Below are 16,831 nucleotides of genomic sequence, written 5' to 3' on the forward strand. Positions count from 1 at the left end.
AGCAGGTGGCAGCTCTCTTAAAGGTCAGGCCACGGGCACCTCATGGGCGTGGAGGCCGTTCCCTGGTCGCTGGAGGTAGGGACTCAGGGGGTTGACAGCCAGCGCAGCAGGGTCCCACAGGCATTGCCCTGGGTCATGGGGAGTCAGGGCAGCCGTGGGACCCGCCGCTGGCCAGCCAGTCTCGACGCCCCCGGTTCAAGTCCTCAGTGCAATGCGCCAACGGAGTTCCTGGGCGGGGATCAGAGCTGACCTGGGCACATAGACCCCGGAGGCCTATTAGCCCTTGGAGATGGGTGGCCCTCCCGTGCACTGTAGGATGTTTAGCAGCGTCGCTGGCCTGCACACTACATGCCAGGAGCAGCACCAGGGACCACCAGTCGTGACGATCAAAAATATCTCCAGATACGGAATCACTTTGTGGCACAGCGGAAATGATCATATGACCTTGTAAATCAACTAAACTTCAATAAAACTTCAAAGAAAATCTGCAGGAGTTCCTGCGGTGGCACAGCAGGCTTGGGGGCGTCTTGGGAGTGCTGGGACGCAAGTTCGATCCCTGGCCCGGTACAGTGGGTTAAGGATGTGGCATTGCTGCAGATGCAGCTTAGATTGCAGCTCTGGGCCGGATCTGTTCCCTGGCCTGGGAACTCCACGTGCCTGGGGGCAGCCACAAAAGAAAAAAAAATTGAGATTATATTATATCATATTATATATAGTCTCCAGATATTGCCATGTGTCTTCAGTGGGAAGCAGACATCATTCTCCATGGAGAACCACTAAACTAGGCCCAGCGGCACCTCCCTCTTTGCCAGGTTGTCCCGGAGCCAGAAAAACTGTTGGTACGTTTCACGTGGGAACATGCATCTTAATGGATGGGCACAGACCCCGGCCTGGCCTTGGGGTGGTACTTTCCATCACACGCGGCCATCCCTGCACCTGCTCCTAGAGGCACTGAGACTCCCTGATCCAGCCTGACCCTCTCCTTTCACAGAGGAAGGATGTATAGCCCAGAGAGGGGAAGCAACCAGCCTGAAGACACACAGCAGGCTTCCTTGTCTCCTTCGCCCCCCAGGGCTCTTTCCGCGCTGCCATACCAGGCCTGGATCCAGCCAGCACGCATCAGGAGGCCTAGACTCTAGGAGAGGCCAAAGGTCCTCTCCCAACGAGATAGACACCGGCAGAGCCTTGTTTTCCTGTTACAATGCTGTGAAAATGTGCAAAGCGAAGTGTTATAAAACCCTTGGCCGGGGCCAGGGCAGTGAAATGAACAAAGCCTGTTTTCCATGTGAACCAGCTAATATAAGGAAGAGCCCGAAATTGTTTGTTGCTATTATAAGGGCCATTTGCCCCCCAATAAAAAGAGTAATTTTCGTTTACAGGGACCCTGGGCAATTTTCCATCTAATTTGATGTTTTATAATGTCTGCAAAGCCACGCAGCCTTCGTTGGCTGTGTGGCCGTAGACGTTTTATTTTCAAATTTTCAAGGTTATGGGTTCATCCAGAGCGAAGGAAAAATGCGGCAGGATTTTCATGGGTCCTGGTGAGAAAGGGGGCAGGGATGGGCTGGGAGGTGGACTGGACGTGAACTCGCCACCACGAAGCCCTCAACCCCAGGGACTTCCTCCCCTGCGTCATCAGGCTGGAAAGGCTGGGGGAGGGTCCTTGTCCCAGGTGAGCCCCCCCCAACCCCCGCTGCCCTGCCCAGAGGCAGCTTTGCACACCCTGCGCCCCAGCCCCTGCCTCCTAGTCCCGAGCCCCCCGTCCTGTTCTGGCTTCCCCCGGAAGCACTTTTTGTTGGTTTGCTCTTTGAATCATCGCAGCAGCCTGTGGGGGCTGTGACTATTGTTACCCCAGGTTTATAGGGGAAAAAAGCTGGCTTAGGGAAGTTAACCACCAGCAGGAGATGGGCAGCCTGGTCTGAACCTGGTCATCAGACCCTGGTGTTGAGGTCCGACCATCCTGTCTACACTGGGGCAACACTCTTCCCACCAACATCATGCCAACCCACCGGGCGTCCAGCTCATCACCTAGTGTCCCAAGGGCCGTCTGTAAAGCGAGCAGGGTGACTCTGGTTCACTGGGAGGTTCTGAGGCTTCACGGAGCTCACGCTGGTGACCAGCAGCTCTGGACTGAAGCCTCAGGATAAGAGGTTCCCTGCCTGAGAGTGAAATGCAGGAGGGGTGATGGGAGGAAGGACGAGATGGGAGAGGTGAGAAGAGACAGCGTGATGGAAAGGTGAAAAGCTAAGTGAGAAGGCACAGGACCCTCCCAGGGAGAGCAAACGGGACCTGGTCCCTCTTGGGTGCGTCTGCACTGGCCAGGTGCTCCATGCGCTTAGAACCTGTCTGTTCTCAAACCAGGACGCTTGCTTCTATTTTACAGATAAACCTCTAGGGCAGAAGTTGGAGGAGGCTGCGGCAGGGTTCCCAGCCTGGGGGACAGGGCGAACCATCAGATCCCGGCTCCTGGGAGAGTCCCATTCCGTCCTAAGACCTCTTCTTCCAGGGCCGTCTCTGTGCTTGAGAAGACAGACTCGATAGAAATTAGAGGGACGATTTCAGATAAAAATATGGTTTTGGAGGGCCCCTCTTCTTAGAGAATAAGAGAAGAGCAGAGAGGAACGCAAGGCAAATGAAAATTACTTGAATCCCAACCCATCGCCGCGTAGGTTTCTAAATATTTCTATCAAATGGCTTATCGTGCGTTTTACACTCTGTGAGTCCTTTTAACTCCGTAATTACAATGGACACCTTCCCATGAGTTCATATTCTGTGCAGCATCTCTAATGGCAGCAGGATGCTGAGGCGTTTTCTAATCACTCCCCTTCAGTGGGACACTTAGGCTGTTTTGGGTGTTTGTGATGGTTTAGAAGGCAGAATTGGCAAAAAGACAAAAATAAAATAAAATAAAATAAAATATTAAAAAAAAAAGGAGTTCCCGTCGTGGCGCAGTGGTTAACGAATCCGACTAGGAACCATGAGTTTTCGGGTTCGGTCCCTGCCCTTGCTCAGTGGGTTAAGGATCCGTCATGGCCGTGAGCTGTGGTGTAGGTTGCAGACGCGGCTGGGATCCCGCGTTGCTGTGGCTCTGGTGTAGGCCGGTGGCTATGGCTCCGATTCAACCCCTAGCCTGGGAACCTCCATATGCTGCGGGAGCGGCCCAAGAAACAGCAAAAAGACAAAAAATAAAATAAAATAAAATATTTAAAAAAAAAAAGGCAGAATTGGACAGATTTCTACTTAAGTGGTGCATTCTTGTTTGCAAACGCCCTTTAACCACAGGCCAGCATGGCAGGAAGCCCAGTGGGGCTTCAACTTCCAAGACGTCAGAACCTATTGCCACCTCCTGTGTGGAGCAAAGCCAGATGCTGTGACCTTGAACCCCTCTCAGCCACCTGCTGGTGTGGAGCAGCAGTTCAGTCTTGGTGGCCTTGCCCGGGACGCGGAGGTGCCCAGGACTTGCTTCCCCTGGCTGGGTGGGGACTAAACTCCATAACTGCATACCCTGGAGTCTCTTTCCAGATCCGCCTGGGGAGACGTAACTGCCAGACCCTGCCACCAACCAGCCGACCTTGAGACAAAGAGACCAAGGGCAGAGGAGGGCAGTATCAGACGAGACTTGAGATCAGAGAAGAAAGACTGAGGGGTACATGGGTGAGAAGGAAGGCAGGGGGGCAGAGGGGCTGGAGATGGGCCTCCAGGTAATCGGGCAGGCTGGACTGCCCCCCAGAACAGCAGGAAAATGGAAGCTCTGAGCACAAAGTCCCAGGGAGAGCCTGGCTAAGGGCTTGGCGGCGACCCATCTCTCCATCTCGGGGCTCCCTGATCCCGGATGCTGGTGCTCCAGTTTGCAGCTGCATCCCATGCAGCCCTGGCCGATGTTCCACCTGCCCCGCCCACCTGGCCTGGAGGGGCCTGGGGAGGAGGACCACATTCGAGCCGTTTCTCCATCGCCAGAGTCTCTGTGTCCTGCCTGTGTCCTGCCTGGCTCAGAGTCAGCGGCCAGAATGAATGAATGAGTGAGTGTTTCCGGTGGAATTCAGAGGCTTCGATCAGGAGCACCAGCCGGATACAAGGATATGCCACAGGGTGTGTGGGGGCTGGAGGATTGTTGCCCTGTCTAGTTGTCGAGATTCAGGGGATTGACCACGTGTGGACTCAGTTCTCTGCCGCTGATGGATCCTTGTCCTCAAACAAGTTCCCTAACTTTTCTCTGCCATCCAGTCCCCTCGTGGCTACAATGGGCAGAGTGAAGAGGCAGCAGGAACTCATGAGGACAACGCAGGTGGCTTTGGCGGGGGGCCTACACCATGGCATACAGATGTTCCTGGGCCTGGGGTCGAACGCTCTCCATTGCAGATACAATGCCAGATCCTTAACCTGCTATGCCACAGCGGGAACTCCCACAGGTGCCTTTTTACCAAATGTAATTATACTTAAAAAAAAAAGGCAAAGTGAAAGCCAAAATCTGAGCACCTGGCTATTGATTGTTAGGGAGTCCGTGTGTTTTAAGGGCAGCCAGTATGTGTGTTTGTGGGTGCGGCAAAACACACAGACCCGGAAATGGCTCTCAAGAGGGGAGAAATTTTTACCCTGGGAACATGAGGCCTGCCATGCCACACAGGACCACTTGAAGAAGCACCAGGTGGGTCAGGTGACAGAGGGAATGGGGAGCCGTGAGCCTGTGCTGAGGTTGCCCTGGCAGGATCAGGAAGGCAGGGAAAACCGGCTTGGCAGTGGCTAGTCGGAATAATCAGCAGACTCGGGGCACAGAGACTGTCCCCAGCTGTCTGGTCCCCGGCCTGGGGTGACAAGGAGGGCAGTGCGGGACAGTGTCCCTGAGTGTGAGAACCAGATGGGGAGGGGGCTGGGGTGGGGGCTCTGGATTGATCGATTTGAATAGGAAGTGCAGTCGTGGGTCAATTGCTTATTATCTCTAGCAACTGGCTACTGTTCTGGGAGGGGCAGTCCCTCCAGGGTCAGCAAGATGCCAGAGGTGAAAGCCTCAGAATATGGGCAACAGGGAGTTCCCATTGTGGCTCAGCAGGTTAAAGACCCGACCTAGTGTCCGTGAGGCCGTGGGTTCGATCCCTGGCCTCGTTCAGTGGATTAAGGAGTGAACATTGCTGCAAGCTGTGGTGTAGGTTGCAGATGTGGCTCCAATCCCACATTGCTGTGCCTGTGGTGCAGGCCGGCAGCTGCAGCTCCGATTCAACCCCTAGCCTGGAAACTTCCATATGCTGCAGGTACGGCCCTAAAAAAAAGACTACAGAAAAGAAAAGATAGGGTTAACCCACCATGAGGCCAGTGTCAAAGAGGGTTCTGGAATCAGCCGAGCTTAAATCCCCACCCCATCTCTTACTGGTTGTGTGACTTTTATCCAGTTCTTTAGCGTCTGTAAAATGAGGACTGCAGTAGCTGCCTCTAGTGGGATATTAACTGGGGTCGACCGGGCATCTGCCTTGGGCACTGTCGGGGGATGAAAACATTTCTCATAAATCAGAAACCAGTGCCCATTAGCGAAGGTCTCTGCGCAGGGTCCCTGCAGAGCTGGCAGGATGGGCACCTATGCCCTGGTGCTGATGAACGGGGTCCTGCCTGCAGTGGAAGCAAACCCAGGTCTCTCCCTGGGGATGGCCCAGCCCCGCTGGGCACTCCTGCATAGCTCGCTCCCGCCAGTGACAGGGACGGGGTTGCCAGCCCCAGCCGACTGAGAAACAGAAACAGAATGAGGTATTATGTGGGCCGGCTTACCCCGAACTAGGGCTTGATTTTATTATCTACATTTTAAACTCTTTAATATGCCTCCCAAGATGCCGTCTGGCTTTTGGAAACTCACCAATCATAAATGCGCCTAATAAATCTCTTATTTTGAACCTAGAGAGGTATGCCATTTTTATTAATAGAAAATAAGTCTCTCTCCTCCCCCCACCAAGTCAGCATCCAGCAAATATTTCAAGAGGATCTGTTGAAGGGATGCCGGTGGGTCAGCCGGCCAGAGCAATGGGCCAGGCTCGGCTGGACCCCTCCTGCGCACAGACTCTCTGGGGGGAAACGGGTCTGGGAGACGCCGGCATCCGCCTCTTCTCCATCACCCCACGGGCTTGGCCACTTCCAGCCCCGGCAGATCTGGCTGACCAGGCTCTCCCCAGACATGGAAGCTCCAGCTCTCCTCCTGTCCTGAGGCCCCTGTGGCTCCTGGCTGCCCGTCTCCCTCTCTAGGTAGCACCCCTGGGACAAGGAGCTGAAGGCACCCTGAGGTCCACCCCTGGGGAACAGAGGGAAATGCAAGATGGGCCCCTCTGGAGCATAACGTAGGGATCGGAAGTGAGGGACCTACCGCTGTGTAGTGACTACATAGTAAGTCAGGGCTGAGAAGGTGAGAGGGGGAGAGAGGGGAGAGGGAGGGAGGGAGAGGAGGAAGGAAGCAAGGAAGGGAAGGAGGGAGGGAGAGGCTGGGCCAAGAGGACAAGTTTCCTCTTGTCTGCTGCTGGGTCTGTCCCCCACGTACCAGACAGGGTCCCCGCAGGAAACGCTGTCAAGCCATGTGACAGAGAAGATGTTAATACAAAGACCACTTATAAAAGGTGTGGACAATTCAGAACCTAGGGTGAGTAGCAGGGGAGCTGCTACTTCTCCTCACTTGGGAGGGGGAAACGGGGAGGGGTCTTCAGTAGATGGACTTGAGACAAGAATACAGGTGGTGGAGGGGTGGTGGTGGTGGTGGGGTTCGGGCACTGGGAAGCAGGTAGCCCACAGCTGCCACGTTTTAATACATATTTTATCATTATGTAGGTATGGTAAAGCCAACAGAAGGGGAGAGAAAAGATTGTTGCTAAACTCCCAGGTCCCCCAAAGAGGGAACACACCGCATGGGGGGGCCACACGGGGGAGCACCAGGGACAGTCAGGAGGGCGCGGGAGTGGGGAAACTGCACAGGAGCCTTTCTTGTGGTTTCCGTGGGAGGGAATAGTGGAGGCAGGCAAGCAGCCTGGGGCTGGGCTACTTGCAATCACTGCACCAGGCTCTGGCAGAGGGGCTGCCCCCAGTTATCCGCTACGTGGGCATTCAGACAGGCGGAAGGTGGCCCAGGGGGTGTGGACCCTGTCAAGGACGTGGCTGGAGTGTGTAGACTGTGGATTGGTGGCTTTGCTCTGGGAAGTGCACTTGTGAATGAGCTGCTTATCATCTCTAGGAACTGGCCAGCCCTGGGAGGGACGGTCCTCCAGGGTGAGCAAGGCTCAAGGTCAAAGCATCAGAGGAGGGAAATTAAATGGTCTGGTTAATGCACTGCGCAGAGAGAGAGCCAGGAGATGGGTACACATGCCTCACTCTCCTCTTGCCCTGGCAGCTCCTGCTGAACAAACCTGCAGGAAGGCAGAAGGCAAGGGGGCTGGTTGACACAGTCAGCCTCTTTGTCCAGAGAGAGAGAGATGGGTGCGCAGCTCCAAGGAGACGTGGACCACACTCGGTGGCCACTAAACTGAGCTCCCGGGCAGTGAGTGGGTGGAGGTAATCAGTCCGGTGTGGGGGAAGCGCCTCCTGAGCTGGGTTTTGAGGGATGAATAGGCATTTCCCAGGGAGTGCCAGACAGATGGAAGAGGCTGCACAAAACCGTGGAAATGAGCGCAGTGTGGCTGGCAAGCTGCGCCCTCTGCGATATCGCCGGATTGTGACATTTTCGGGGAGGAGGGTGGCTGGCGTGAACTAGATGCTCCGGGAAGGTCTCTGCCTCTAGGCATTTCCTTCTCTCCAGACTGTCTGCAAAGCAGTGGTTCACGGGTGGAACATGCTTCCAGAAGGAGCTGCTGCAATAAGCTTGGCCATTACCGCCAGGACTGAGTTCATGAGGAGATATAATAATTTCATGGCGCCTACTTCCCAGCGCTGCAGGGAGGCTCAGGTGAAATGATGCCTCAGGAAGTTCTTCCTGATCAAAGGACAACACAATGCACCTTGTGAACAGTAAGTCGTCTGCTGTCTGGATAGGGGGACGGGCCAAGGTGTCAGGTCCACGGGCTCCAGAGCCTCATCGATCAAGCTGTCCAGTGGGAAGAGGAAGGATGCCAGGGTTTGCTTCCCATTGTAATTGGCCTTGACTCCAAGCCTACACTCCACACAACCAGTTTTTGGAAGAGGGAGAAATAGCCCTCGGGGGCCAAAGAATACAATACCCTTGGATGCCCCTGGCTGTGTGAGACAGTCTGAAAAGGCTTTATCGCTGCTCACAGAGGCTGCCAAAGTCAGACCGAAACCCTTCCCAGGAAATTCTTGGCTCTGCCTGTGAACAGCCCCGTCTCGTGGAATTAATTTTAGCCTATATGATGCTAGAGCTGCACAAACAGAGGCATATAAAACGGCACCCCCAGCCTCTGCACTGCAGTAAATACTCAACTGTGCCGAGTTAATGTGCACTGTGTGTTGCACGTCTGCCCCTCTGCAAAAGGCATAAAAGCCATCCTGAGTGGGAGCTGGAACGTTAAGATGCTCCTGGTGCCACTGGGCCCCTCCAGGGGAGCTCGTGCCCTCTTCGCAAGCTTGTTCCATCTTTCTGCTTGGATTGTGGATTTCCAGGCTCGGGTTCCAGCCTCTGTGGGGCAGGCAGCCAAGGTGTAGGTGATCCTTAAGGGCTGTGGAAGCACAGGCAGAACGATCTTGGCTCCAAGCAAACCCACCCAGGGAGGGGCGCTCAGAAGTGTTTGTACCCTGGAGTCACTGGGCTGCTGGAAAGAGGTTTTGAGATCATCCATTTCAATATGGCGACTTCAGAGGCTTTCAATGCCTCGGCCAAGGTCATATGACAAGTTAATGAAAAGACCTGGCTTTTGGCATCATGGTGGAGGAGACCAGCTCAAGGTTTTGGAGTCAGAATGTTCTGGGTTCAAACAATTCCTCATTTTCTGAGCTCAGCCAGTTGTTTTGACTCTCTGCTTTGATTTCTTTGTTTGTAAAATAAATGAGAACCGCACTGTATGATGGGAATCCTGGCAGAATTAACCGAGGTGGTGGTATGTTCAGCATATCCGCAATGCCTGGCACCTGGCAAGTGCCTAAGAAGTGACAGCTATTGTTATTATGATGTCTGAGTCTATGTGTAGCTTAGTTGGGGTTCCCCCCAAAACAGAGACAAAGACAGTCATAAGGGAGTTCCCTTCTTGGGGCAGTGGTTAAAGAACCTGACTAGGATCCATGAGGATGAGGGTTCGATCCCTGGCCTTGCTCAGTGGATTAACGATCTGGCATTTCCATGAGCTGTAGTGTAGGTGGCAGACACGGCTCAGATCTGGCATTGCTGTGGCTGTGGCATTGGCGGGCAGCTACAGCTCCGATTAGACCCCTAGCCTGGGAACCTCCATATGTTATGGGTGCAGACCTAAAAAGACAAAAAACAAAAAACAAAAAAAAAAGAAAGAAAGAAAGAAATGAATGGGCAAAATATATAGGAAAGCCATTCACAGAAAAAAATTCCAAATGATCTATAAACATCTCAGAATATTCTCACAAGGAATCCTAAAAGTGCACTATCAAACAATAATGGTACCATATGACAGTTTCTGGACAGACAAACAACGTCAAAGTCTGATAGCACCAACCTCAGTGGCCTCTGGGCAGATGGGAACTTGCACACAACACCAGGAGAGTGAGCAGAGGCAGCCACTCAAGAACAATTTAGCAATATTTAGTAAAATGGAAAATGCACACAGCTCAGAAAAGAGAGCTGTGATACACCTCACGGACAAAGGGCTGGTACTGAAAATATATTTTGGAAAACACTTTAGCAGTGCCTACAGAGCCATGGAATGGCTGGGTTGCAGCCCCTCTTAGCTCCCACGTGAAGCCTGAAGCCCCACTAAAGAAAACCAAGAAGTGCCGCAAACTTAGGGCTTGCCTGAGTCAGCTCAGGCTGCTGTAAGAGCCCATAGACAGTGGGGCAGGAGGCCTGAACAACAGACTTTATTTCCCAGAGTCTGGTAGACCAGAAGTCCAGGATCAGAGCGCTGGCATAATCAGGTCCTGATGTGGGCTGTCTTTCTGGTTCACCGGCAGCCGTCTTCTTGCTGTATCCACACATGGGGGAGAGAGAAGCAAATCCTCGCCTGTCTCTTCCCCAAAGGGCACTAATCCCATGATGGGGTCCCACCCGCACAATCTAATCATCTCCCCAAGCCCCACCCCCTAATAGCGTCGCCTTGGGCCTTGGGGCTTCAACGTGTGAATTTTCAGTCCCTGCCAAGTCTGTTCACTCCCCATCTCTGAGCCTGAGCTTCCTTATTCTAGTCCTCTTCCATTCCTCATTCTATTCCCATTCCTCATCTATTCCTCACCATACAAGCGCCTCCTCATGGAATTAGAGTGAAGATTAAGTGGGCTGAGCACTGCAGCTCCTGGTACATCGCAATCACTCAGTAAAGGCTGGTACCTTCTACTCATTCGCATAGTACTCTTACCCCAGCCATTAACTGGCTAGAAAGAGGAAAAAACCAGCATAGTAAATGTTTCCTTTGTCCATGACCTTTCTCTCAAATTAGAGGTAAAACTCCAGGATGTCTTAAAAACAAGAAAAGGACCCACAGAGAATAAGCGGTGACTAATACTTGTCATGACACAGATTTAATAACTGAGGCTCAGCGAGTAACTTGCCAAAGGTCACAGAGCGCCCCATTGAGAGGGCTTGGAATCAGTCTCTGGGTGGTTCCCTGCCCTAGCTCCGTACAGGTTCTGTTAAACCTGTTATGCTCAGTCAGATTTCAGGAATTTGCCACATCTTGGAGCTATACAGATTTTTCTTCCCAACAAGCTCTCCTAGAAACCTCACCCCATGTCCGATGATGAGCTCAGAGGCAAGCCGGTGAGCTGAGGCTGGGTCTGTGACTCACTCACGCAGAAGAGGCTCCCTGGGCAGGGTCTGGCTCCAGCCCTGTGAGTCACTAAGCTTGGCCCAAGGTGGATGCCTGGAGGGCGGTGTTCCAAAGTTGCTCATCAGGAAGGACGCTTGAGTGACAAGCTGGGGCCTGGGCTCGTGGGTGCCTCTGGGTCGTGGTCCGTATGTTTGCATATGTTTGAATGGACTAAGCTTTCTGTTCAGTGGGAAAGAGGAAAAGGAGGCCCTGTCTGTGCATTTCACATGCAGGGTTTCACTGTGACAGTCTCACTGTAAAGTGTATATCACGCATCCCCATTTTTCGGATGCAGGAACTGAGCTCCAGAGATGGAAGGGCACCTGTTCGTGTCCACTCAGCAAGGAAGGGGCAGAGAGGAAGGGTCTCCACCTCAGACCCCAGAGCTGTTGCTCCAGCCACTCTCTCTTTGTCGGACTAGATCCCCTAAGAAGCAAGTGCCAAGATGGGATTGTTAAATATGCAAAAATATTTTTGGAGAAACACCTGTGAGAGGAGCCAGGCAGGCTGGGACAACCGCCTGAACACGATGCAGTCTGCCCCAGCGAAGGAGAGCGTGAAGGAAGGTATGCAGAAGCTTCCTGGACAAATCAGCTGTGTAGCCTCAAGGAGCTTCCACGAGGCCACTGGAGTTCACTTTCTTCTTCCTGGGAGAATCTGACCTACACTCATCCACTTTCCTCCAACAGGTATATCAATGGATTCGAAGCTATTCGGGTTCCTGTAGCTTCTGTCTCTCTCTCACTTCCGAACCCTCAAAGGGGTGTGAGGCCAGGGGAGTCTCCTGCAGGTGCAATCTCCCTGCAGACTCTTCTATAAGCCTGGTTATGGCAGTAAAGTGAGGCTGAATTCTCCCATCAGCAGGGAAGCAAGGTCTGTCTAACTTCCGAGTGTATTTTCAAGCTTAAGTTCCACACTTAAGCTCCTTGAGTCCCTGCATAAGAATAAGCTTTGGGGGGAGTTCCTTTGTGGTGCATCCGGTTAAAGATCTGGCATCATCACTACAGAGGCTCGGCCGCTGCTGTGGCACAGGTTCAATCCCTAGCCTGGGAACTTCCACTTGCCAGGGGTGCAGCCAAAGAAAAAAAGATTTGTGTGTAATATGAGATCAACAATGTAAAATTAAACATCAGCTTGAAAAAACAAGCACCAGAATATTAGTAGTGATTTTTCTTTTGTGAAATTTTCTCACTTTTCTATATGTTCCAAATATTTTGAGTGTATGTTACTTTTAAGAATCAAAAAATCACCTTAAAATATTTTACTCAATATTATTCTTGGGAGTTCCTGTTGTGGCTCAGTGGGTTAAGAAGCCAACTAGTATTTGTGAGAATGCTGGTTTGATCCCTGGCCTTGCTCAGTGGGTTAAGGATCCAGTGTTGCTGCAAGCTGCAGTTTAGGTCACAGATGTAGCTCGGATCTGGTGTTGCTGTGGCTGTGGCCCTAGGCTAGTAGCTGCAGCTCCAATTAGACCCCCAGCCTGGGAATTTCCATATGTCGTGGGTACGGCTATAAAAAGAAAAAAAGAAGAAAAAAATGTGTTACTCTTGATCTGAGAATTCCTTTGTAGCAGGATTTAAACCCAACATGGGAGGCAATGGAAGAGTGGAGAATGGAAAAGAGGAAAAATTTGACATTCTCCAGCAGATCTGTTACCTACAAACCCTCAGATGAAAATTATTACCAATGTGAAGTTTTATGAAGAGTCCCTTGCCAAGAAAAGTCTACACAGAAGTTTGCTTTGCTTTTTACAAAGTTTATTTTTCATGTATTAAACTTAAATATCCCCCACCTAAACTTTTCTTTTCTCTTCTGTAAATGTATTAGGCAGAGAAGGCTGGGTAACAGTTAGTCCCAACATGGAGCAAGCTAACCCAAGAGAAGTGTATTTCTTGCTAGTGTACGTTGCCCTGGCAGTGCTGAGGCGTGGAAGATGGAAATGGCCCCTAGTCCATGAGGTCACGGAGGGATTGACCCAGGCTTTGACCCTCCGACCAGTGGCTTTCAAAGTTGCCTTGGTCATCTCCATTCCAGCCATGGGTGGGGGAAGAAATGAAGGCCCAGGAGAGGTTTTCATGGGCCAAGACGGGAACTGGCCCACATCACTTGTGCTCAACTCCATTTAGCTAGAACGCAGTCATTTGGCCACAGCTAACTGGAAGGAGCTGGGGAAAGGCAACATCCACAAAGAAAGGAAAGGAGATCTTGTTAAGTCACCAGCACTTTCTACCAGCTTAAAAACCTTTTTATCCCAAGCAGACTTCACTTATGAGAGATCCAAAAATAATTTTTGCTCCTATTAACCAAATTAAATAAACATCTTCAAATATTTGAGTTAAACATTTATAATTGTTTACATTTGATTTCCTTTCAAGTGTTTCTGTGGTGTGGCAAACTCTCCCAATACTGAAATAATCCTTATAAATCAAATAAACTTATAAAAACAGTGAACTGATAATTATATATGTATACCTACATGCACACACATACATCTCGCAAAATCTCCACTTAAAGTCACAAGTTTAGGAGTTCCCGTCATGGCTCAGTGGTTAACGAAACTGACTAGTATCCATGAGGACATGGGTTCAATCCCTGGTCTTGCTCAGTGGGTTAAGGATCCAGTGTTGCCATGAGCTGTGGTGTAGGTCACAGACATGGCTTGGATCCCACGTTGCTGTGGCTGTGACTGTGGCCAGCAGCTACAGCTCCAATTTGATCCCTAGCCTGGGAACCTCCATATGCCATGGGTGCAGCCCTAAAAAGACAAAAAAAAAAAAAAAAAAAAAAATCTCAAGTTTAAGTCAATTATTTAACTGCACATTATAAATGAAGCTGAAAGACTATCACTCAAACACTAAATTCTCTTAATACAAAAGTTACTTAATATGAAAATTTTGGAGTGGATTTTGATTTTCTTAAACAAAAACAATGAGAGGTAGTTGGAAGGCGTCTTGAGAAGGCCCAGCAGTCCCCAGTTGTCAACTGCCTCCAGACTTTGGGAGGCTAAGCAACTCAGACAGGGGAGCAAGGGCTGCTTCTTCTGGCAGAAGAGGCTTGGCAAAGTTTGGGAGTTCAAGGTTGTCACTGAAATCTGTCCCTATGTCCACAATCTAATTCTCAAGGCCCCACTTTCTCCCAATCAATGCCATAAATTTAGCATAAAATAATAAAAATAAAAACATATATGGGTAAATATTATAGCAGCTTTATTTATAACAGCCTAAACGGGGAACACTGGCCGTGTTTCTACGGATATAAAATCCTCAAAGGCCTCGTAGGTCTCCCACGCATATCTTAGGAATTCACTCCATCAGACAAAAGATTCTCCGTAGAGTCTCCCTAGATCATCTCATATCTATTTTTGGCTCTTCTGACGTGGCTCAGGGAATCTGAGTCATATCTTTAATCCCTTCAAAGAGTCTTTTGCATATTCTGACCTTTGAAACTTTCTGCTGTATTAGCAAAAGGTTGATAAACGTTCCTGACAGTGAAAATCTCAAGTTTACTGTCTTCTACAATCTGGATAGGCTGAGGATTTTCTGAATTATAAAATCCTGCTTCCCTTTAGTTTAACATTCCAGGAGTTCCCGTTGTAGCACAGCGGGAATGAATTCAACTAGGAACCATGAGGTTGCAGGTTCGATCCCTGGCTTCGCTCAGTGGGTTGAGGATCTGGCATTGCTGTGAGCTGTGGTGTAGTTTGCAGACACGGCTTGGATCTGCCGTTGCCGTGGCTGTGGAGTAGACTGGGAGCTGTAGCTCCAATTGGACCCCTAGTCTGGGAACCTCCATATGCTGCAGGTACAGCCCTAAAAACAAACTAAAAAAAAAAAAAAAATTCTACCCTAAATCTACCTCGTGGCTCTCACATTTTACTCTAACTCACAAGAAGAAACTGGGCCAGGGCATTAACTCTTTAACTGGAAATCTCCTCAGCTAAATGTCCAGTTTCACAGTTTACAAATTCTGCTTTCCACCTAACCATAGATACCAAGTCCACTAAAGCTTCTGCCACTGTATTATCAGGATCCCTTTATTTTATTTTATGTGTTGTTTTTTAGAGCTGCACCTGTAGCATACAGATGTTCCCAAGCTTGGGGATGAATGGGCGCTGCAGCGGCTGGCCTGCCACAGCCACAGCCACACCAGATCCGAGCTGGGTCTGAGACCTATATCACAGCTCACAGCAATGCTGGATCCTTAACCCACTGAGCAAGGCCAGGGATCGAACCCTCAACCTCATGGATACTAGTCAGGTTTGATACCGCTGAGCCACAAGGGGAACTCCAAGGATTCCTTTTATTCCAGGTTCCAGGGATGCTCCTCCTTGCCTTCTGAGCCTTCCCCAATAGAACATGTAACGTCCGTATTTCCACTACCAATCTCTTTGTCATGACTTAGGTATATGCTCCGAGACAATATAGGTTTTCGCTGCCATGCGCCTCACTTCATTTTGAGCCTTCACCAGCGAAGTAATTAACAGCTATTTCTACTAACTATAGGTTCAGGGCAAGTTAGGCATTTTCCATCACACTCCTCAAAATCTCAACTCTGTCCATTGTTCAAGTCCAAAGCCACTTCCCCCTTTTTCAGTAATCGTTACGGCAGCACGTCACTTGTGGTACCATATCTGTATCAGTAGCCTGTTGCTGCTATAGCAAAATACATTTGTGGTGGCTTAAACAACACAGATGTATGTTCTTACAGTTCTGAAAGTCAGAAGTTCAAAATGGATCTCACTGGGCTAAGATCAAGATGTTGGCTGGAAGGAGTTCCCCCTGCAGCTCAGTGGGTTAAGAACCTGACATATTGTCCATGAGGATGTGGGTTTGATCCCTGGCCTGGCTCAGTGGATAAAGGATCTGGCATTGCTGCAAGCTGCAGCGTAGGTTGCAGATGTGGTTTAGATTTGGCATTGCTGTGGCTGTGACATCCATTTTGACCCTAGCCTGGGAATTTCCATATGCGGCAGATGCAGCTGTAAGGAAAAAAATGTTGGCTGGAGTGCATTCCTTTCCAAGTGAATATAAGATCAATATATAAATTCCATTATGTCTCTAAATATTAGCTATTAGCAATCAGAAATTGAAATTAAAAAACCATTTAGAATAGCATCAAAAATGTTCTTGGTGTAGGTTGCAGACGCGGCTGGGATCTGACATTGCTGTGGCTGTGGCGTAGGCTGGCAGCAACAGCTCCGATTAGACCCCTAGCCTGGGAATCTCCGTATGCCACAGGTGCAGCCCTAAAAAATACAAAAGACAAAATATGTATATATTTTGCAAGACAGTCTGTCAAAAGCATGCAAGACTGTATACTGAAAACTGCAAACTTTGCCAAGAAAAAATAAGGAAAATCTAAATAAATAGAGAGATAAACTGTGTTCACAGATCAATAGGCTCTGTTCATGGATCAGAAGACTCTATGCTGTTGGATGTCAATTCTTTCCAAATTGATCTATCAGTTGGAAAGAATTCCCGGATTATTCCCCATGGGTTCTTTAGCAGAAACTGACCAACCAATTCCAAAATTCATATAGAAATGCAAAAGACCCAAGAGAGCCAAAATCAATTTGAAAAAGAAGAATAAAGTTGGAGGACTTACGCTACATGATTTCAAGACATTATAAGTCTATACTAATCATGACGGGCAGGGTTGATGAAAACACGGGAGCAAGCAGGTAGGAACAGAATACGAAGTCCATATGTAGAAACACACATATGTAGCCAGTTGATTTCAACAAAGTTACAAAGGCATTTAAGTGAAACAAAGAGTGTCTTTTCAACTAGTTTTGGAACAATTGGTTATCCTTCTGCAACAACCAACCCGGACTTTGACCCCGACCTTGTACCGCGTGTAATAGTTAACCAAAATAAACAGAGACCTGAATGTAATACTTAAAGCCATAAAGGCATCTAAAAGAAAACACTGAG

At 49.8% G+C, this 16,831-nt stretch overlaps 1 long non-coding RNA gene across 1 annotated transcript; it reads left to right on the forward strand.

The window, feature by feature from the left end:
- LOC110262001 lies at positions 4,557–12,020 on the forward strand. The gene is made up of 3 exons (XR_002346484.1): positions 4,557–4,645; positions 7,757–7,965; positions 11,194–12,020. It is a non-coding gene; the product is annotated as an uncharacterized LOC110262001 (long non-coding RNA).

The sequence above is a fragment of the Sus scrofa genome, chromosome 8, assembly GCF_000003025.6.
Source record: "Sus scrofa isolate TJ Tabasco breed Duroc chromosome 8, Sscrofa11.1, whole genome shotgun sequence".
Taxonomy (NCBI): domain Eukaryota; kingdom Metazoa; phylum Chordata; class Mammalia; order Artiodactyla; family Suidae; genus Sus; species Sus scrofa.